The 20907-nt window shown below is 40.9% G+C and overlaps 25 non-coding genes across 25 annotated transcripts; 20 read left to right on the forward strand and 5 right to left on the reverse strand.

The window, feature by feature from the left end:
- Positions 1-215: 215 nt before the first annotated feature.
- trnat-agu (transfer RNA threonine (anticodon AGU)) lies at positions 216-289 on the reverse strand. The gene has a single exon. It is a non-coding gene; the product is annotated as a tRNA-Thr (tRNA).
- Positions 290-1186: 897 nt separating this feature from the next.
- Positions 1187-1260, reverse strand: trnat-agu (transfer RNA threonine (anticodon AGU)). Its single transcript has one exon. It is a non-coding gene; the product is annotated as a tRNA-Thr (tRNA).
- Positions 1261-2168: 908 nt separating this feature from the next.
- On the reverse strand, positions 2169-2242 carry trnat-agu (transfer RNA threonine (anticodon AGU)). Its single transcript has one exon. It is a non-coding gene; the product is annotated as a tRNA-Thr (tRNA).
- Positions 2243-3148: 906 nt separating this feature from the next.
- Positions 3149-3222, reverse strand: trnat-agu (transfer RNA threonine (anticodon AGU)). The gene has a single exon. It is a non-coding gene; the product is annotated as a tRNA-Thr (tRNA).
- Positions 3223-4131: 909 nt separating this feature from the next.
- Positions 4132-4205, reverse strand: trnat-agu (transfer RNA threonine (anticodon AGU)). Its single transcript has one exon. It is a non-coding gene; the product is annotated as a tRNA-Thr (tRNA).
- Positions 4206-8007: 3802 nt separating this feature from the next.
- trnat-agu (transfer RNA threonine (anticodon AGU)) lies at positions 8008-8081 on the forward strand. The gene has a single exon. It is a non-coding gene; the product is annotated as a tRNA-Thr (tRNA).
- Positions 8082-8387: 306 nt separating this feature from the next.
- trnah-gug (transfer RNA histidin (anticodon GUG)) lies at positions 8388-8459 on the forward strand. The gene has a single exon. It is a non-coding gene; the product is annotated as a tRNA-His (tRNA).
- Positions 8460-10427: 1968 nt separating this feature from the next.
- On the forward strand, positions 10428-10501 carry trnat-agu (transfer RNA threonine (anticodon AGU)). Its single transcript has one exon. It is a non-coding gene; the product is annotated as a tRNA-Thr (tRNA).
- A 305-nt stretch (positions 10502-10806) lies between these two features.
- On the forward strand, positions 10807-10878 carry trnah-gug (transfer RNA histidin (anticodon GUG)). The gene has a single exon. It is a non-coding gene; the product is annotated as a tRNA-His (tRNA).
- Positions 10879-11407: 529 nt separating this feature from the next.
- Positions 11408-11482, forward strand: trnat-agu (transfer RNA threonine (anticodon AGU)). Its single transcript has one exon. It is a non-coding gene; the product is annotated as a tRNA-Thr (tRNA).
- A 908-nt stretch (positions 11483-12390) lies between these two features.
- Positions 12391-12464, forward strand: trnat-agu (transfer RNA threonine (anticodon AGU)). Its single transcript has one exon. It is a non-coding gene; the product is annotated as a tRNA-Thr (tRNA).
- A 305-nt stretch (positions 12465-12769) lies between these two features.
- Positions 12770-12841, forward strand: trnah-gug (transfer RNA histidin (anticodon GUG)). Its single transcript has one exon. It is a non-coding gene; the product is annotated as a tRNA-His (tRNA).
- A 529-nt stretch (positions 12842-13370) lies between these two features.
- trnat-agu (transfer RNA threonine (anticodon AGU)) lies at positions 13371-13445 on the forward strand. The gene has a single exon. It is a non-coding gene; the product is annotated as a tRNA-Thr (tRNA).
- Positions 13446-14353: 908 nt separating this feature from the next.
- On the forward strand, positions 14354-14427 carry trnat-agu (transfer RNA threonine (anticodon AGU)). Its single transcript has one exon. It is a non-coding gene; the product is annotated as a tRNA-Thr (tRNA).
- A 906-nt stretch (positions 14428-15333) lies between these two features.
- Positions 15334-15407, forward strand: trnat-agu (transfer RNA threonine (anticodon AGU)). The gene has a single exon. It is a non-coding gene; the product is annotated as a tRNA-Thr (tRNA).
- A 307-nt stretch (positions 15408-15714) lies between these two features.
- On the forward strand, positions 15715-15786 carry trnah-gug (transfer RNA histidin (anticodon GUG)). Its single transcript has one exon. It is a non-coding gene; the product is annotated as a tRNA-His (tRNA).
- Positions 15787-16316: 530 nt separating this feature from the next.
- Positions 16317-16390, forward strand: trnat-agu (transfer RNA threonine (anticodon AGU)). Its single transcript has one exon. It is a non-coding gene; the product is annotated as a tRNA-Thr (tRNA).
- Positions 16391-16698: 308 nt separating this feature from the next.
- On the forward strand, positions 16699-16770 carry trnah-gug (transfer RNA histidin (anticodon GUG)). The gene has a single exon. It is a non-coding gene; the product is annotated as a tRNA-His (tRNA).
- Positions 16771-17294: 524 nt separating this feature from the next.
- trnat-agu (transfer RNA threonine (anticodon AGU)) lies at positions 17295-17368 on the forward strand. The gene has a single exon. It is a non-coding gene; the product is annotated as a tRNA-Thr (tRNA).
- Positions 17369-17675: 307 nt separating this feature from the next.
- trnah-gug (transfer RNA histidin (anticodon GUG)) lies at positions 17676-17747 on the forward strand. The gene has a single exon. It is a non-coding gene; the product is annotated as a tRNA-His (tRNA).
- Positions 17748-18277: 530 nt separating this feature from the next.
- trnat-agu (transfer RNA threonine (anticodon AGU)) lies at positions 18278-18351 on the forward strand. The gene has a single exon. It is a non-coding gene; the product is annotated as a tRNA-Thr (tRNA).
- A 909-nt stretch (positions 18352-19260) lies between these two features.
- Positions 19261-19334, forward strand: trnat-agu (transfer RNA threonine (anticodon AGU)). Its single transcript has one exon. It is a non-coding gene; the product is annotated as a tRNA-Thr (tRNA).
- Positions 19335-19642: 308 nt separating this feature from the next.
- Positions 19643-19714, forward strand: trnah-gug (transfer RNA histidin (anticodon GUG)). The gene has a single exon. It is a non-coding gene; the product is annotated as a tRNA-His (tRNA).
- A 524-nt stretch (positions 19715-20238) lies between these two features.
- On the forward strand, positions 20239-20312 carry trnat-agu (transfer RNA threonine (anticodon AGU)). Its single transcript has one exon. It is a non-coding gene; the product is annotated as a tRNA-Thr (tRNA).
- A 308-nt stretch (positions 20313-20620) lies between these two features.
- Positions 20621-20692, forward strand: trnah-gug (transfer RNA histidin (anticodon GUG)). Its single transcript has one exon. It is a non-coding gene; the product is annotated as a tRNA-His (tRNA).
- Positions 20693-20907: the final 215 nt, after the last annotated feature.

Below are 20907 nucleotides of genomic sequence, written 5' to 3' on the forward strand. Positions count from 1 at the left end.
CACTCGAAATGAATAAACTGAAGAACCAGTTGAACTTCAGACAGTTGGTACGTAGTAATTCATTCAAAAAGGTATATTTTTCCGTGAATTTGGAACATCTCAATTGCACCCTCCTCAAGTTTTCTCTCCTCTCAACACTCCTAATTCTGTTAACCCATTGGTTGAGAATAGCAGAGTGCCCTTTTCCATCAATGTGTTCAATGAACTGCTTGAAAAGGCTCTGCTGAGATTCGAACTCAGGATCTCCTGTTTACTAGACAGGCGCTTTAACCAACTAAGCCACAGCGCCCATAGACATCATGTCTGATGCAGGTAATGTCACCGCCACACGTATTTAAGTCAAACCAGTCTCGTTCATTTAACCCATATCTCTGTCTTGCAAAATCACATCACAAAACAGATGTTATTTACTAATTTTGGAATCGATATGGACACCTTCAATTGTCTAGCAACAGGGTTTCTTATGCTATGTTTTGGGACCCAAAGTGGGCCTGAGTATGTGAGAGTTGGGCAGCGAGATATCAGTAAACATTTGTAGTCACATACTATTTCTTCATAATTTGGGTCATTCGAGGACAGTACATTTTTCATTTGGGTCTCGAGCTGAATACACTCAAGATCCTCTGACATGGATTCTTAAACTACGGTTTGGGACACAAAGTGGGCATTAACATGTGATAGGTGTGTCGCGAGATATGAGTAAACATTCAGAATCATACAGTATTTCTTCATCATTTTGGTCGTTTCGAGGAGTTTCTTAGCTCACAGAGTAAGTTTGAACTCAATCAAAATTACAACCCTTTCGAAATGGCAATGAAGTGCCGTGACCCGGATACGAACCGGGGTTGCTGCGGTCACAACGCAGAGTACTAACCACTATACGATCACGGCAAGCTAACAGAGATTGCTTGTAGAGCCTACCCATGCTCTGACAGAGAGTTGTACAAGCTTGCTAAACTCTTTTCATTTAGCGCTCGAAATGAATAAACTGAAGAACCAGTTGAACTTCAGACAGTTGGTACGTAGTAATTCATTCAAAAAGGTATATTTTTCCGTGAATTTGGAACATCTCAATTGCACCCTCCTCAAGTTTTCTCTCCTCTCAACACTCCTAATTCTGTTAACCCATTGGTTGAGAATAGCAGAGTGCCCTTTTCCATCAATGTGTTCAATGAACTGCTTGAAAAGGCTCTGCTGAGATTCGAACTCAGGATCTCCTGTTTACTAGACAGGCGCTTTAACCAACTAAGCCACAGCGCCCATAGACATCATGTCTGATGCAGGTAATGTCACCGCCACACGTATTTAAGTCAAACCAGTCTCGTTCATTTAACCCATATCTCTGTCTTGCAAAATCACATCACAAAACAGATGTTATTTACTAATTTTGGAATCGATATGGACACCTTCAATTGTCTAGCAACAGGGTTTCTTATGCTATGTTTTGGGACCCAAAGTGGGCCTGAGTATGTGAGAGTTGGGCAGCGAGATATCAGTAAACATTTGTAGTCACATACTATTTCTTCATAATTTGGGTCATTCGAGGACAGTACATTTTTCATTTGGGTCTCGAGCTGAATACACTCAAGATCCTCTGACATGGATTCTTAAACTACGGTTTGGGACACAAAGTGGGCATTAACATGTGATAGGTGTGTCGCGAGATATGAGTAAACATTCAGAATCATACAGTATTTCTTCATCATTTTGGTCGTTTCGAGGAGTTTCTTAGCTCACAGAGTAAGTTTGAACTCAATCAAAATTACAACCCTTTCGAAATGGCAATGAAGTGCCGTGACCCGGATACGAACCGGGGTTGCTGCGGTCACAACGCAGAGTACTAACCACTATACGATCACGGCAAGCTAACAGAGATTGCTTGTAGAGCCTACCCATGCTCTGACAGAGAGTTGTACAAGCTTGCTAAACTCTTTTCATTTAGCGCTCGAAATGAATAAACTGAAGAAGCAGTTGAACTTCAGACAGTTGGTACGTTGTAATTCATTCAAAAACGTATCTTTCTCTGTGAATTTGGAACATCTCAATTGCACCCTCCTCAAGTTTTCTCTCCTCTCAACACTCCTAATTCTGTTAACCATTGGTTGAGAAAAGCAGAGTGCCTTCCACTCTGACCATTTCCATCAATTTGTTACATGAACTGCTTGAAAAGGCTCTGCTGAGATTCGAACTCAGGATCTCCTGTTTACTAGACAGGCGCTTTAACCAACTAAGCCACAGCGCCCATAGACATCACATCTGATACAGGTAAGGTCACCGCCACACGTGTTTAAGTCAAACCAGTCTCGTTCATTTAACCCATATCTCTGTCTTGAAAAATCACATCACAAAACAGATGTTATTTACTAATTTTGGAATCGATATGGACACCTTCAATTGTCTTGCAACAGGGTTTCTTATGCTATGTTTTGGGACCCAAAGTGGGCCTGAGTATGTGAGAGGTGGGCAGCGAGATATCAGTAAACATTTGTAGTCACATACTATTTCTTCTTAATTTGGGTCATTCGAGGACAGTACATTTTTCATTTGGGTCTCGAGCTGAATAAACTCAAGATCCTCTGACATGGATTCTTAAACTACGGTTTGGGACCCAAAGTGGGCATTAACATGTGATAGGTGTGTCGCGAGATATGAGTAAACATTCAGAATCATACACTATTTCTTCATCATTTTGGTCGTTTCGAGGAGTTTCTTAGCTCACAGAGTAAATTTCAATTCAATCAAAATTACAACCCTTTCAAAATGGCAATCTAGTGCCGTGACCCGGATTCGAACCGGGGTTTCTGCGGCCACAACACAGAGTACTAAGCACTATACGATCACGGCAAGCTAACAGAGATTGCTTGTAGAGCCTACTCAAGCTCTGACAGAGAGTTGTACAAGCTTGCTAAACTCTTTTCATTTAGCGCTCGAAATGAATAAACTGAAGAACCAGTTGAACTTCAGACAGTTGGTACGTTGTAATTCATTCAAAAAGGTATCTTTTTCCGTGAATTTGGAACATCTCAATTGCACCCTCCTCAAGTTCTCTCCTCTCAACACTCCTAATTCTGTTAACCATTGGTTGAGAAAAGCAGAGTGCCTTCCACTCTGACCATTTCCATCAATTTGTTACATGAACTGCTTGAAAAGGCTCTGTTGAGATTCGAACTCAGGATCTCCTGTTTACTAGACAGGCGCTTTAACCAACTAAGCCACAGCGCCCCTAGACATCACATCTGATACAGGTAAGGTCACCGCCACACGTGTTTAAGTCAAACCAGTCTGGTTCATTTAACCCATATCTCTGTCTTGCAAAATCACATCACAAAACAGATGTTATTTACTAATTTTGGAATCGATATGGACACCTTCAATTGTCTTGCAACAGGGTTTCTTATGCTATGTTTTGGGACCCAAAGTGGGCCTGAGTATGTGAGAGGTGGGCAGCGAGATATCAGTAAACATTTGTAGTCACATACTATTTCTTCTTAATTTGGGTCATTCGAGGACAGTACATTTTTCATTTGGGTCTCGAGCTGAATAAACTCAAGATCCTCTGACATGGATTCTTAAACTACGGTTTGGGACCCAAAGTGGGCATTAACATGTGATAGGTGTGTCGCGAGATATGAGTAAACATTCAGAATCATACACTATTTCTTCATCATTTTGGTCGTTTCGAGGAGTTTCTTAGCTCACAGAGTAAATTTCAATTCAATCAAAATTACAACCCTTTCAAAATGGCAATCTAGTGCCGTGACCCGGATTCGAACCGGGGTTTCTGCGGCCACAACACAGAGTACTAAGCACTATACGATCACGGCAAGCTAACAGAGATTGCTTGTAGAGCCTACTCAAGCTCTGACAGAGAGTTGTACAAGCTTGCTAAACTCTTTTCATTTAGCGCTCGAAATGAATAAACTGAAGAACCAGTTGAACTTCAGACAGTTGGTACGTTGTAATTCATTCAAAAAGCTCTCTTTTTCCGTGAATTTGGAATATCTCAATTGCTCCCTCCTCAAGTTTTCTCTCCTCTCAACACTCCTAATTCTGTTAACCCATTGGTTGAGAATAGCAGAGTGCCCTCCACTCTGACCTTTTCCATCAATGTGTTCAATGAACTGCTTGAAAAGGCTCTGCTGAGATTCAAACTCAGGATCTCCTGTTTACTAGACAGGCGCTTTAACCAACTAAGCCACAGCGCCCATAGACCTCACGTCTAATGCAGGTATGGTCACCGCCACACGTATTTAAGTCAAACCAGTCTCGTTCATTTAACCCATATCTCTGTCTTGCAAAATCACATCACAAAACAGATGTTATTTGCTCATTTTGGAATCGATATGGACACCTTCAATTGTCTAGCAACAGGGTTTCTTATGCTATGTTTTGGGACCCAAAGTGGGCCTGAGTATGTGAGAGGTGGGCAGCGAGATATCAGTAAACTTTTGAAGTCACATACTATTTCTTCTTAATTTGGGTCATTCGAGGACAGTACATTTTTCATTTGGGTCTCGAGCTGAATAAACTCAAGATCCTCTGACATGGATTCTTAAACTACGGTTTGGGACCCAAAGTTGGCATTAACATGTGATAGGTGTGTCACGAGATATGAGTAAACATTCAGAATCATACACTATTTCTTCATCATTTTGGTCGTTTCGGGGAGTTTCTTAGCTCACAGAGTAAGTTTCAACTCAATCAAAATTACAACCCTTTCGAAATGGCAATGAAGTGCCGTGACCCAGATTCGAACCAGGGTTGCTGCGGCCACAACACAGAGTCCTAACCACTATACGATCACGGCAAGCTAACAGATATGGCTTATAGAGCCTACTCATGCTCTGACAGAGAGTTGTACAAGCTGGCTAAACTCTTTTCATTTAGAGCTCGAAATGAATAAACTGAAGAACCAGTTGAACTTCAGACAGTTGGTACGTTGTAATTCATTCAAAAAGCTCTCTTTTTCCGTGAATTTGGAATATCTTAATTGCACCCTCCTCAAGTTTTCGCTCCTCTCAACACTCATAATTCTGTTAACCAATTGGTTGAGAATAGCTGAGTGCCCTCCACTCTGACCTTTTCCATCAATGTGTTCAATGAACTGCTTGAAAATGCTCCGCTGAGATTCGAATTCAGGATCTCCTGTTTACTAGACTGGTGCTTTAACCAACTAAGCCACAGCGCCCATAGACCTCACGTCTAATGCAGGTATGGTCACCGCCACACGTATTTAAGTCAAACCAGTCTCGTTCATTTAACCCATATCTCTGTCTTGCAAAATCACATCACAAAACAGATGTTACTTACTAATTTTGGAATCGATATGGACACCTTCAATTGTCTAGCAACAGGGTTTGTTATGCTATGTTTTGGGACCCAAAGTGGGCCTGAGTATGTGAGAGGTGGGCAGCGAGATATCAGTAAACTTTTGAAGTCACATACTATTTCTTCTTAATTTGGGTCATTCGAGGACAGTACATTTTTCATTTGGGTCTCGAGCTGAATAAACTCAAGATCCTCTGACATGGATTCTTAAACTACGGTTTGGGACCCAAAGTTGGCATTAACATGTGATAGGTGTGTCACGAGATATGAGTAAACATTCAGAATCATACACTATTTCTTCATCATTTTGGTCGTTTCGGGGAGTTTCTTAGCTCACAGAGTAAGTTTCAACTCAATCAAAATTACAACCCTTTCGAAATGGCAATGAAGTGCCGTGACCCGGATTCGAACCGGGGTTGCTGCGGCCACAACGCAGAGTACTAAACACTATACGATCACTGCAAGCTAACAGAGACTGCTTCTAGAGCCTACTCATGCTCTGACAGACAGGTGTACAAGCTGGCTAAACTCTTTTCATTTAGCGCTCGAAATGAATAAACTGAAGAACCAGTTGAACTTCAGACAGTTGGTACGTTGTAATTCATTCAAAAAGCTCTCTTTTTCCGTGAATTTGGAATATCTCAATTGCACCCTCCTCAAGTTCTCTCCTCTCAACACTCCTAATTCTGTTAACCCATTGGTTGAGAATAGCAGAGTGCCCTCCATTCTGAGCTTTTCCATCAATGTGTTCAATGAACTGCTTGAAAAGGCTCTGCTGAGATTCGAACTCAGGATCTCCCATCTCTCCCAAAACATAGCATAAGAAACCCTGTTGCTAGACAATTGAAGGTGTCCATAGGCTCTGAGCGCCTATGGACGACGTGGGAAGTGTCACGTTAGAGCAGACATCCTTAGTAAATGATAGAGATGGAAAAGAAGTTCAAGAAATGGTCAGACAGGCCACTTCCTGTAAAGGAATCTCTCAGGTTTTGACCTGCCATTTGAGTTCTGTTATACTCACAGACACCATTCAAACAGTTTTAGAAAATTTAGGGTGTTTTCTATCCATATGTAATAAGTATATGCATATTCTAGTTACTGGGTAGGAGTGGTAACCAGATTAAATCGGGTATGTTTTTTATCCAGCCGTGTCAATACTGCCCCCTAGCCCTAACAGGTTAACTTCTTGGGGCTATGTGGGACGCTAGCGTGCCACCCGTGGTGCACCCTATCAACAGCAGGTGCATTTCAAGAGCGGCAAATTTGAAACCAAATAAATGTCAAAATTCAAATTTTTCAAACATACAACTATCTTACACCCTTTGAAAGATAAACATCTCCTTAATCTAACAACGTTGTCCGATTTCAAAAAGGTTTTACGGCGAAAGCATAAAGTTAGATTATGTTAGGAGAGTACATTGACAATAGCTGTGTGTAATGTTTTGTCAATTCAAAGCCAGGGTCACCAAAACCATAAAACCAGCTAAAATGATGCACTAACCTTTTACAATCTCCATCAGATGACACTCCTAGGACATTATGTTAGACAATGCATGCATTTTTAGTTCTATCAAGTTCATATTTATATCCAAAAACAGCGTTTTTGCTATGGCATTGATGTTGAGGAAATCGTTTCCCTCCAATAACCGGCAGTCAAGTCAGCACCACAAATTAAATAATTAAAATTAGAAAACATTGGTAAAATATTATATTGTCATTTAAAGAATTATAGATTTACATCTCTTGAACGCAATCAACTTGCCAGATTTAAAAATAACCTTACTGGGAAATCACACTTTGCAATAATCTGAGCACTGCGCCCAGAAAAATATGCTTTGCTATACAGACAAACAGCCATGTTGGAGAGATCTAAAATCGAAAATACTATGTAAATAATCCATTACCTTTGATTCTCTTCATCAGATGTCACTTCCCGGATTCCCAGGTCCATAACGAATGTAGTTTTGTTCAAAAAAGCTCATCATTTATATCCAAAAAGATCCGTGTTGTTAGCACATGATCTAAGCCAGCCGGACTTCTCGTCATGAAAAAATATATTTACGTTCGTTCAAACATGTCAAACGTTGTATAGCATAAATCATTAGTGCCTTTTTTAACCAGAACATGAATAATATTCAAGGTGGACGAATGCATTCTCTTTTATAACGTATTGGAACGAGGGTACCCAACATGAACTCGCGCGCCAGAGTCTAATAGGCCATCACCGTTCCATGGCTCTTGTTCGGTCAGATCTCACAGTAAAAGACTCAAAACACTTTGTAAAGGCTGGTGACATCTAGTGGAAGCAATAGGAAGTGCCAAAACATTAATCAACCCCTGTGTGTTTCAATGGCATAGGCTTAAAGGTAATTCAACACATCAGGTATCCACTTCCTGTCAGAAAATGTCTCAGGGTTTTGCCTGCCAAATGAGTTCTGTTATACTCACAGACACCATTCAAACAGTTTTAGAAACTTTAGGGTGTTTTCTATCCATATATAATAAGTATATGCATATTCTAGTTACTGGGTAGGATTAGTAACCAGATTAAATCGGGTACGTTTTTTTATCCAGCCGTGAAAATACTGCCCCCTAGCCCCAACAGGTTAAATGAACGAGACTGTTATGACTTAAATACGTGTGGCGGTGACCTTACCTGCATCAGATGTGATGTCTATGGGCACTGTGGCTTAGTTGGTTAAAGCGCCTGTCTAGTAAACAGGAGATCCTGAGTTCGAATCTCAGCAGAGCCTTTTCAAGCAGTTCATTGAACACATTGATGGAAAAGGTTAGAGTGGAGGGCACTCTGCTTTTCTCAAACAATGGGTTAACAGAATTAGGAGTGTTGAGAGTAGAGAAAACTTGAGGAGGGTGCAATTGAGATGTTCCAAATTCACGGAAAAGATCACTTTTTGAATGAATTACAACGTACCAACTGTCTGAAGTTCAACTGATTCTTCAGTTTATTCATTTCGAGTGCTAAATGAAAAGAGTTTGGCCAGCTTGTACAACTCTCTGTCAGAGCATGAGTAGGGTCTACAAGCAATTTCTGTTAGCTTGCCGTGATCGTATAGTGGTTAGTACTCTGCGTTGTGGCTGCAGCAACCCCGGTTCGAATCCGGGTCACGGCACTTCATTGCCATTTTGAAAGGGTTGTAATTTTGATTGAGTTGAAACTTACTCTGTGAGCCAAGAAACTCCCCGAAACGACCAAAATGATGAAGAAATAGTGTATGATTCTGAATGTTTACTCATATCTCGTGACACACCTATCACATGTTAACTTCTTGGGGCTATGTGGGGACGCTAGCGTGCCACCCGTGGTGCACCCTATCAACAGCAGGTGCATTTCAAGAGCGGCAAATTTGAAACCAAATAAATGTCAAAATTAAAATGTTTCAAACATACAACTATCTTACACCCTTTGAAAGATAAACATCTCCTTAATCTAACCACGTTGTCCGATTTCAAAAAGGTTTTACGGCGAAAGCATAAAGTTAGATTATGTTAGGAGAGTACATTGACAATAGCTGTGTGTAATGTTTTGTCAATTCAAAGACAGGCGTCACCAAAACCATAAAACCAGCTAAAATGATGCACTAACCTTTTACAATCTCCATCAGATGACACTCCTAGGACATTATGTTAGACAATGCATGCATTTTTAGTTCAATCAAGTTCATATTTATATCCAAAAACAGCGTTTTACTATGGCATTGATGTTGAGGAAATCGTTTCCCTCCAATAACCGGCAGTCAAGTCAGCACCACAAATTAAATAATTAAAATTAGAAAACATTGGTAAAATATTATATTGTCATTTAAAGAATTATAGATTTACATCTCTTGAACGCAATCAACTTGCCAGATTTAAAAATAACCTTACTGGGAAATCAAACTTTGCAATAATCTGAGCACTGCGCCCAGAAAAATATGCTTTGCCTGTATAGCAAACGGCCATGTTGGAGAGATCTAAAATCGAAAATACTATGTAAATAATCCATTACCTTTGATTCTCTTCATCAGATGTCACTTCCAGGAATCCCAGGTCCATAACGAATGTAGTTTTGTTCAAAAAAGCTCATCATTTATATCCAAAAAGCTCTTTGTTGTTAGCACATGATCTAAGCCAGCCGGACTTCTCGTCATGAACGAGGTGAAAAAATATATTTACGTTCGTTCAAACATGTCAAACGTTGTATAGCATAAATCATTAGTGCCTTTTTTAACCAGAACATGAATAATATTCAAGGTGGACGAATGCATTCTCTTTTATAACGTATTGGAACGAGGGTACCCAACATGAACTCGCGCGCCAGAGTCTAATCGGCCATCACCGTTCCATGGCTCTTGTTCGGTCAGATCTCACAGTAAAAGACTCAAAACACTTTGTAAAGGCTGGTGACATCTAGTGGAAGCAATAGGAAGTGCCAAAACATTAATCAACCCCTGTGTGTTTCAATGGCATAGGCTTAAAGGTAATTCAACACATCAGGTATCCACTTCCTGACAGAAAATGTCTCAGGGTTTTGCCTGCCAAATGAGTTCTGTTATACTCACAGACACCATTCAAACAGTTTTAGAAACTTTAGGGTGTTTTCTATCCATATATAATAAGTATATGCATATTCTAGTTACTGGGTAGGATTAGTAAACAGATTAAATCGGGTACGTTTTTTTATCTAGCCGTGAAAATACTGCCCCCTAGCCCCAACAGGTTAATGCCCACTTTGGGTCCCAAACCGTAGTTTAAGATTCCATGTCAGAGGATCTTGAGTTTATTCAGCTCGAGACCCAAATGAAAAATGTACTGTCCTCGAATGACCCAAATTAAGAAGAAATAGTATGTGACTACAAATGTTTACTGATATCTCGCTGCCCACCTCTCACATACTCAGGCCCACTTTGTGTCCCAAAACATAGCATAAGAAACCCTGTTGCTAGACAATTGAAGGTGTCCATATCGATTCCAAAATTAGTAAATAACATCTGTTTTGTGATGTGATTTTGCAAGACAGAGATATGGGTTAAATGAACGAGACTGGTTTGACATAAATACGTGTGGCGGTGACCTTACCTGCATCAGATGTGCTGTCTATGGGCGCTGTGGCTTAGTTGGTTAAAGCGCCTGTCTAGTAAACAGGAGATCCTGAGTTCGAATCTCAGCAGAGCCTTTTTAAGGAGTTCATTGAACACATTGATGGAAAAGGTCAGAGTTGAGGGCACTCTGCTATTCTCAACCAATGGGTTAACAAAATTAGGTGTTGAGAGGAGAGAAGACTTGAGGAGGGTGCAACTGAGATGTTCCAAATTCACGGAAAAAGTTAACTTTTTGAATGAATTACAACGTACCAACTGTCTGAAGTTCAACTGGTTCTTCAGTTTATTCATTTAGAGCGCTAAATGAAAAGAGTTTAGCCAGCTTGTGTAACTCTCTGTCAGAGCATGAGTAGGCTCTACAAGCAATCTCTGTTAGCTTGCCGTGATCGTATAGTGGTTAGTACTCTGCGTTGTGGCCGCAGGAACCACGGTTCGAATCCGGGTCACGGCACTTCATTGCCATTTCGAAAGGGTTGTACTTTTGATTGAGTTGAAACTTACTCTGTGAGCTAAGAAAATCCCTGAAATGACCAAAATCATGAAGAAATAGTGTATGATTCTGAATGTTTACTCATATCTCGTGACACACCTATCACATGTTAATGCCCACTTTGGGTCCAAAACTGTAGTTTAAGAATCCATGTCAGAGGATCTTGAGTTTATTCAGCTCGAGACCCAAATGAAAAATGTACTGTCCTCGAATGACCCAAATTAAGAAGAAATAGTATGTGACTACAAATGTTTACTGATATCTCGCTGCCCACCTCTCACATACTCAGGCCCACTTTGGGTCCCAAAACATAGCATAAGAAACCCTGTTGCTAGACAATTGAAGGTGTCCATATCGATTCCAAAATTAGTAAATAACTTCTGTTTTGTGATGTGATTTTGCAAGACAGAGATATGGGTTAAATGAACGAGACTGGTTTGACATAAATACGTGTGGCGGTGACCTTACCTGCATCAGATGTGTTGTCTATGGGCGCTGTGGCTTAGTTGGTTAAAGCGCCTGTCTAGTAAACAGGAGATCCTGAGTTCGAATCTCAGCAGATCCTTTTTAAGGAGTTCATTGAACACATTGATGGAAAAGGTCAGAGTGGAGGGCACTCTGCTATTATCAACCAATGGGTAAACAAAATTAGGAGTGTTGAGAGGAGAGAAGACTTGAGGAGGGTGCAACTGAGATGTTCCAAATTCACGGAAAAAGATAACTTTTTGAATGAATTACAACGTACCAACTGTCTGAAGTTCAACTGGTTCTTCAGTTTATTCATTTAGAGCGCTAAATGAAAAGAGTTTAGCCAGCTTGTACAACTCTCTGTCAGAGCATGAATAGGCTCTACAAGCAATCTCTGTTAGCTTGCCGTGATCGTATAGTGGTTAGTACTCTGCGTTGTGGCCGCAGGACCCCCGGTTTAATCCGGGTCATGGCACTTCATTGCCATTTTGAAAGGGTTGTACTTTTGATTGAGTTGAAACATACTCTGTGAGCTAAGAAACTCCCCGAAACGACCAAAATGATGAAGAAATAGTGTATGATTATGAATGTTTACTCATATCTCGTGACACACCTATCACATGTTAATGCCCACTTTGGGTTCCAAACTGTAGTTTAAGAATCCATGTCAGAGGATCTTGAGTTTATTCAGCTCGAGACCCAAATGAAAAATGTACTGTCCTCGAATGACCCAAATTAAGAAGAAATAGTATGTGACTACAAATGTTTACTGATATCTCGCTGCCCACCTCTCACATACTCAGGCCCACTTTGTGTCCCAAAACATAGCATAAGAAACCCTGTTGCTAGACAATTGAAGGTGTCCATATGGATTCCAAAATTAGTAAATAACATCTGTTTTGTGATGTGATTTTGCAAGACAGAGATATGGGTTAAATGAACGAGACTGGTTTGACATAAATACGTGTGGCGGTGACCTTACCTGCATCAGATGTGCTGTCTATGGGCGCTGTGGCTTAGTTGGTTAAAGCGCCTGTCTAGTAAACAGGAGATCCTGAGTTCGAATCTCAGCAGAGCCTTTTTAAGGAGTTCATTGAACACATTGATGGAAAAGGTCAGAGTTGAGGGCACTCTGCTATTCTCAACCAATGGGTTAACAAAATTAGGTGTTGAGAGGAGAGAAGACTTGAGGAGGGTGCAACTGAGATGTTCCAAATTCACGGAAAAAGTTAACTTTTTGAATGAATTACAACGTACCAACTGTCTGAAGTTCAACTGGTTCTTCAGTTTATTCATTTAGAGCGCTAAATGAAAAGAGTTTAGCCAGCTTGTGTAACTCTCTGTCAGAGCATGAGTAGGCTCTACAAGCAATCTCTGTTAGCTTGCCGTGATCGTATAGTGGTTAGTACTCTGCGTTGTGGCCGCAGGAACCCCGGTTCGAATCCGGGTCACGGCACTTCATTGCTATTTCGAAAGGGTTCTACTTTTGATTGAGTTGAAACTTACTCTGTGAGCTAAGAAAATCCCTGAAATGACCAAAATCATGAAGAAATAGTGTATGATTCTGAATGTTTACTCATATCTCGTGACACACCTATCACATGTTAATGCCCACTTTGGGTCCCAAACTGTAGTTTAAGAATCCATGTCAGAGGATCTTGAGTTTATTCAGCTCGAGACCCAAATGAAAAATGTACTGTCCTCGAATGACCCAAATTAAGAAGAAATAGTATGTGACTACAAATGTTTACTGATATCTCGCTGCCCACCTCTCACATACTCAGGCCAACTTTGGGTCCCAAAACATAGCATAAGAAACCCTGTTGCTAGACAATTGAAGGTGTCCATATCGATTCCAAAATTAGTAAATAACATCTGTTTTGTGATGTGATTTTGCAAGACAGAGATATGGGTTAAATGAACGAGACTGGTTTGACATAAATACGTGTGGCGGTGACCTTACCTGCATCAGATGTGTTGTCTATGGGCGCTGTGGCTTAGTTGGTTAAAGCGCCTGTCTAGTAAACAGGAGATCCTGAGTTCGAATCTCAGCAGATCCTTTTTAAGGAGTTCATTGAACACATTGATGGAAAAGCTCAGAGTGGAGGGCACTCTGCTATTATCAACCAATGGGTAAACAAAATTAGGAGTGTTGAGAGGAGAGAAGACTTGAGGAGGGTGCAACTGAGATGTTCCAAATTCACGGAAAAAGATAACTTTTTGAATGAATTACAACGTACCAACTGTCTGAAGTTCAACTGGTTCTTCAGTTTATTCATTTAGAGCGCTAAATGAAAAGAGTTTAGCCAGCTTGTACAACTCTCTGTCAGAGCATGAGTAGGCTCTAAAAGCAATCTCTGTTAGCTTGCCGTGATCGTATAGTGGTTAGTACTCTGCGTTGTGGCCGCAGGACCCCCGGTTTAATCCGGGTCACGGCACTTCATTGCCATTTCGAAAGGGTTGTACTTTTGATTGAGTTGAAACTTACTCTGTGAGCTAAGAAACTCCCCGAAACGACCAAAATGATGAAGAAATAGTGTATGATTCTGAATGTTTACTCATATCTCGTGACACACCTATCACATGTTAATGCCCACTTTGGGTCCCAAACTGTAGTTTAAGAATCCATGTCAGAGGATCTTGAGTTTATTCAGCTCGAGACCCAAATGAAAAATGTACTGTCCTCGAATGACCCAAATTAAGAAGAAATAGTATGTGACTACAAATGTTTACTGATATCTCGCTGCCCACCTCTCACATACTCAGGCCCACTTTGTGTCCCAAAACATAGCATAAGAAACCCTGTTGCTAGACAATTGAAGGTGTCCATATCGATTCCAAAATTAGTAAATAACATCTGTTTTGTGATGTGATTTTGCAAGACAGAGATATGGGTTAAATGAACGAGACTGGTTTGACATAAATACGTGTGGCGGTGACCTTACCTGCATCAGATGTGCTGTCTATGGGCGCTGTGGCTTAGTTGGTTAAAGCGCCTGTCTAGTAAACAGGAGATCCTGAGTTCGAATCTCAGCAGAGCCTTTTTAAGGAGTTCATTGAACACATTGATGGAAAAGGTCAGAGTTGAGGGCACTCTGCTATTCTCAACCAATGGGTTAACAAAATTAGGTGTTGAGAGGAGAGAAGACTTGAGGAGGGTGCAACTGAGATGTTCCAAATTCACGGAAAAAGTTAACTTTTTGAATGAATTACAACGTACCAACTGTCTGAAGTTCAACTGGTTCTTCAGTTTATTCATTTAGAGCGCTAAATGAAAAGAGTTTAGCCAGCTTGTGTAACTCTCTGTCAGAGCATGAGTAGGCTCTACAAGCAATCTCTGTTAGCTTGCCGTGATCGTATAGTGGTTAGTACTCTGCGTTGTGGCCGCAGGACCCCCGGTTTAATCCGGGTCATGGCACTTCATTGCCATTTTGAAAGGGTTGTACTTTTGATTGAGTTGAAACATACTCTGTGAGCTAAGAAACTCCCCGAAACGACCAAAATGATGAAGAAATAGTGTATGATTATGAATGTTTACTCATATCTCGTGACACACCTATCACATGTTAATGCCCACTTTGGGTTCCAAACTGTAGTTTAAGAATCCATGTCAGAGGATCTTGAGTTTATTCAGCTCGAGACCCAAATGAAAAATGTACTGTCCTCGAATGACCCAAATTAAGAAGAAATAGTATGTGACTACAAATGTTTACTGATATCTCGCTGCCCACCTCTCACATACTCAGGCCCACTTTGTGTCCCAAAACATAGCATAAGAAACCCTGTTGCTAGACAATTGAAGGTGTCCATATCGATTCCAAAATTAGTAAATAACATCTGTTTTGTGATGTGATTTTGCAAGACAGAGATATGGGTTAAATGAACGAGACTGGTTTGACATAAATACGTGTGGCGGTGACCTTACCTGCATCAGATGTGCTGTCTATGGGCGCTGTGGCTTAGTTGGTTAAAGCGCCTGTCTAGTAAACAGGAGATCCTGAGTTCGAATCTCAGCAGAGCCTTTTTAAGGAGTTCATTGAACACATTGATGGAAAAGGTCAGAGTTGAGGGCACTCTGCTATTCTCAACCAATGGGTTAACAGAATTAGGAGTGTTGAGAGGAGAGAAGACTTGAGGAGGGTGCAACTGAGATGTTCCAAATTCACGGAAAAAGTTAACTTTTTGAATGAATTACAACGTACCAACTGTCTGAAGTTCAACTGGTTCTTCAGTTTATTCATTTAGAGCGCTAAATGAAAAGAGTTTAGCCAGCTTGTGTAACTCTCTGTCAGAGCATGAGTAGGCTCTACAAGCAATCTCTGTTAGCTTGCCGTGATCGTATAGTGGTTAGTACTCTGCGTTGTGGCCGCAGGAACCCCGGTTCGAATCCGGGTCACGGCACTTCATTGCTATTTCGAAAGGGTTCTACTTTTGATTGAGTTGAAACTTACTCTGTGAGCTAAGAAAATCCCTGAAATGACCAAAATCATGAAGAAATAGTGTATGATTCTGAATGTTTACTCATATCTCGTGACACACCTATCACATGTTAATGCCCACTTTGGGTCCCAAACTGTAGTTTAAGAATCCATGTCAGAGGATCTTGAGTTTATTCAGCTCGAGACCCAAATGAAAAATGTACTGTCCTCGAATGACCCAAATTAAGAAGAAATAGTATGTGACTACAAATGTTTACTGATATCTCGCTGCCCACCTCTCACATACTCAGGCCCACTTTGGGTCCCAAAACATAGCATAAGAAACCCTGTTGCTAGACAATTGAAGGTGTCCATATCGATTCCAAAATTAGTAAATAACATCTGTTTTGTGATGTGATTTTGCAAGACAGAGATATGGGTTAAATGAACGAGACTGGTTTGACATAAATACGTGTGGCGGTGACCTTACCTGCATCAGATGTGATGTCTATGGGCGCTGTGGCTTAGTTGGTTAAAGCGCCTGTCTAGTAAACAGGAGATCCTGAGTTCGAATCTCAGCAGAGCCTTTTCAAGCAGTTCATTGAACACATTGATGGAAAAGGTCAGAGTGGAGGGCACTCTGCTATTCTCAACCAATTGGTTAACAGAATTAGGAGTGTTGAGAGGAGAGAAGACTAGACGAGGGTGCAACTGAGATATTCCAAATACACGGAAAAAGAGACCTTTTTGAATGAATTACAACGTACCAACTGTCTGAAGTTCAACTGGTTCTTCAGTTTATTCATTTAGAGCGCTTAATGAAAAGAGTTTAGCCAGCTTGTACAACTCTCTGTCAGAGCATGAGTAGGCTCTACAAAGCAATCTCTGTTAGCTTGCCGTGATCGTATAGTGGTTAGTACTCTGCGTTGTGGCTGCAGGAACCCCGGTTCGAATCCGGGTCACGGCACTTCATTGCCATTTCGAAAGGGTTGTACTTTTGATTGAGTTGAAACTTACTCTGTGAGCTAAGAAAATCCCTGAAATGACCAAAATGATGAAGAAATAGTGTATGATTCTGAATGTTTACTCATATCTCGTGACACACCTATCACATGTTAATGCCCACTTTGGGTCCCAAACTGTAGTTTAAGAATCCATGTCAGAGGATCTTGAGTTTATTCAGCTCGAGACCCAAATGAAAAATGTACTGTCCTCGAATGACCCAAATTAAGAAGAAATAGTATGTGACTACAAATGTTTATCTCGCTGCCCACCTCTCACATACTCAGGCCCACTTTGGATCCCAAAACATAGCATAAGAAACCCTGTTGCTAGACAATTGAAGGTGTCCATATCGATTCCAAAATTAGTAAATAACATCTGTTTTGTGATGTGATTCTGCAAGACAGAGATATGGGTTAAATGAACGAGACTGGTTTGACTTAAATACGTGTGGCGGTGACCTTACCTGCATCAGATGTGATCTCTATGGGCGCTGTGGCTTAGTTGGTTAAAGCGCCTGTCTAGTAAACAGAAGATCCTGAGTTCGAATCTCAGCAGAGCCTCTTTAAGGAGTTCATTGAACACACTGATGGAAAAGGTCAGAGTGGAGGGCGCTCTGCTATTCTCAACCAATGGGTTAACAAAATTAGGAGTGTTGTGAGGATAGAAGACTTGAGGAGGGTGAAACTGAGATGTTCCAAATTCACGGAAAAAGATAACTTTTTGAATGAATTACAACGTACCAACTGTCTGAAGTTCAACTGGTTCTTCAGTTTATTCATTTAGAGCGCTAAATGAAAAGAGTTTAGCCAGCTTGTACAACTCTCTGTCAGAGCATGAGTAGGCTCTACAAGCAATCTCTGTTAGCTTGCCGTGATCGTATAGTGGTTAGTACTCTGCGTTGTGGCCGCAGGAACCCCGGTTTGAATCCGGGTCACGGCACTTCATTGCCATTTTGAAAGGGTTGTACTTTTGATTGAGTTGAAACTTACTCTGTGAGCTAAGAAAATCCCTGAAATGACCAAAATGATGAAGAAATAGTGTATGATTCTGAATGTTTACTCATATCTCGTGACACACCTATCACATGTTAATGCCCACTTTGGGTCCCAAACTGTAGTTTAAGAATCCATGTCAGAGGATCTTGAGTTTATTCAGCTCGAGACCCAAATGAAAAATGTACTGTCCTCGAATGACCCAAATTAAGAAGAAATAGTATGTGACTTCAAATGTTTACTGATATCTCGCTGCCCACCTCTCACATACTCAGGCCCACTTTGGATCCCAAAACATAGCATAAGAAACCCTGTTGCTAGACAATTGAAGGTGTCCATATCGATTCCAAAATTAGTAAATAACATCTGTTTTGTGATGTGATTCTGCAAGACAGAGATATGGGTTAAATGAACGAGACTGGTTTGACTTAAAAACGTGTGGCGGTGACCTTACCTGCATCAGATGTGATGTCTATGGGCGCTGTGGCTTAGTTGGTTAAAGCGCCTGTCTAGTAAACAGAAGATCCTGAGTTCGAATCTCAGCAGAGCCTCTTTAAGGAGTTCATTGAACACACTGATGGAAAAGGTCAGAGTGGAGGGCGCTCTGCTATTCTCAACCAATGGGTTAACAAAATTAGGAGTGTTGTGAGGATAGAAGACTTGAGGAGGGTGAAACTGAGATGTTCCAAATTCACGGAAAAAGATAACTTTTTGAATGAATTACAACGTACCAACTGTCTGAAGTTCAACTGGTTCTTCAGTTTATTCATTTAGAGCGCTAAATGAAAAGAGTTTAGCCAGCTTGTACAACTCTCTGTCAGAGCATGAGTAGGCTCTACAAGCAATCTCTGTTAGCTTGCCGTGATCGTATAGTGGTTAGTACTCTGCGTTGTGGCCGCAGGAACCCCGGTTCGAATCCGGGTTACGTCACTTCATTGCCATTTCGAAAGGGTTGTACTTTTGATTGAGTTGAAACTTACTCTGTGAGCTAAGAAAATCCCTGAAATGACCAAAATGATGAAGAAATAGTGTATGATTCTGAATGTTTACTCATATCTCGTGACACACCTATCACATGTTAATGCCCACTTTGGGTCCCAAACTGTAGTTTAAGAATCCATGTCAGAGGATCTTGAGTTTATTCAGCTCGAGACCCAAATGAAAAATGTACTGTCCTCGAATGACCCAAATTAAGAAGAAATAGTATGTGACTACAAATGTTTACTGATATCTCGCTGCCCACCTCTCACATACTCAGGCCCACTTTGGGTCCCAAAACATAGCATAAGAAACCCTGTTGCTAGACAATTGTAGGTATCCATATCGATTACAAAATTAGTAAATAACATCTGTTTTGTGATGTGATTTTGCAAGACAGAGATATGGGTTAAATGAACAAGACTGGTTTGACATAAATACGTGTGGCGGTGACCTTACCTGCATCAGATGTGATGTCTATGGGCGCTGTGGCTTAGTTGGTTAAAGCGCCTGTCTAGTAAACAGGAGATCCTGAGTTCGAATCTCAGCAGAGCCTTTTCAAGCAGTTCATTGAACACATTGATGGAAAAGGTCAGAGTGGAGGGCACTCTGCTATTCTCAACCAATTGGTTAACAGAATTAGGAGTGTTGAGAGGAGAGAAGACTAGACGAGGGTGCAATTGAGATATTCCAAATACACGGAAAAAGAGACCTTTTTGAATGAATTACAACGTACCAACTGTCTGAGGTTCAACTGGTTCTTCAGTTTATTCATTTAGAGCGCTTAATGAAAAGAGTTTAGCCAGCTTGTACAACTCTCTGTCAGAGCATGAGTAGGCTCTACAAAGCAATCTCTGTTAGCTTGCCGTGATCGTATAGTGGTTAGTACTCTGCGTTGTGGCCGCAGGAACCCCGGTTCGAATCCGGGTCACGGCACTTCATTGCCTTTTCGAAAGGGTTGTACTTTTGATTGAGTTGAAACTTACTCTGTGAGCTAAGAAAATCCCTGAAATGACCAAAATGATGAAGAAATAGTGTATGATTCTGAATGTTTACTCATATCTCGTGACACACCTATCACATGTTAATGCCCACTTTGGGTCCCAAACTGTAGTTTAAGAATCCATGTCAGAGGATCTTGAGTTTATTCAGCTCGAGACCCAAATGAAAAATGTGCTGTCCTCGAATGACCCAAATTAAGAAGAAATAGTATGTGACTACAAATGTTTATCTCGCTGCCCACCTCTCACATACTCAGGCCCACTTTGGATCCCAAAACATAGCATAAGAAACCCTGTTGCTAGACAATTGAAGGTGTCCATATCGATTCCAAAATTAGTAAATAACATCTGTTTTGTGATGTGATTCTGCAAGACAGAGATATGGGTTAAATGAACGAGACTGGTTTGACTTAAATACGTGTGGCGGTGACCTTACCTGCATCAGATGTGATGTCTATGGGCGCTGTGGCTTAGTTGGTTAAAGCGCCTGTCTAGTAAACAGGAGATCCTGAGTTCGAATCTCAGCAGAGCCTTTTCAAGCAGTTCATTGAACACATTGATGGAAAAGGTCAGAGTGGAGGGCACTCTGCTATTCTCAACCAATTGGTTAACAGAATTAGGAGTGTTGAGAGGAGAGAAGACTAGACGAGGGTGCAACTGAGATGTTCCAAATACACGGAAAAAGAGACCTTTTTGAATGAATTACAACGTACCAACTGTCTGAAGTTCAACTGGTTCTTCAGTTTATTCATTTAGAGCGCTTAATGAAAAGAGTTTAGCCAGCTTGTACAACTCTCTGTCAGAGCATGAGTAGGCTCTACAAAGCAATCTCTGTTAGCTTGCCGTGATCGTATAGTGGTTAGTACTCTGCGTTGTGGCTGCAGGAACCCCGGTTCGAATCCGGGTCACGGCACTTCATTGCCATTTCGAAAGGGTTGTACTTTTGATTGAGTTGAAACTTACTCTGTGAGCTAAGAAAATCCCTGAAATGACCAAAATGATGAAGAAATAGTGTATGATTCTGAATGTTTACTCATATCTCGTGACACACCTATCACATGTTAATGCCCACTTTGGGTCCCAAACTGTAGTTTAAGAATCCATGTCAGAGGATCTTGAGTTTATTCA

Source organism: Salmo salar, chromosome ssa13, assembly GCF_905237065.1.
Source record: "Salmo salar chromosome ssa13, Ssal_v3.1, whole genome shotgun sequence".
Taxonomy (NCBI): domain Eukaryota; kingdom Metazoa; phylum Chordata; class Actinopteri; order Salmoniformes; family Salmonidae; genus Salmo; species Salmo salar.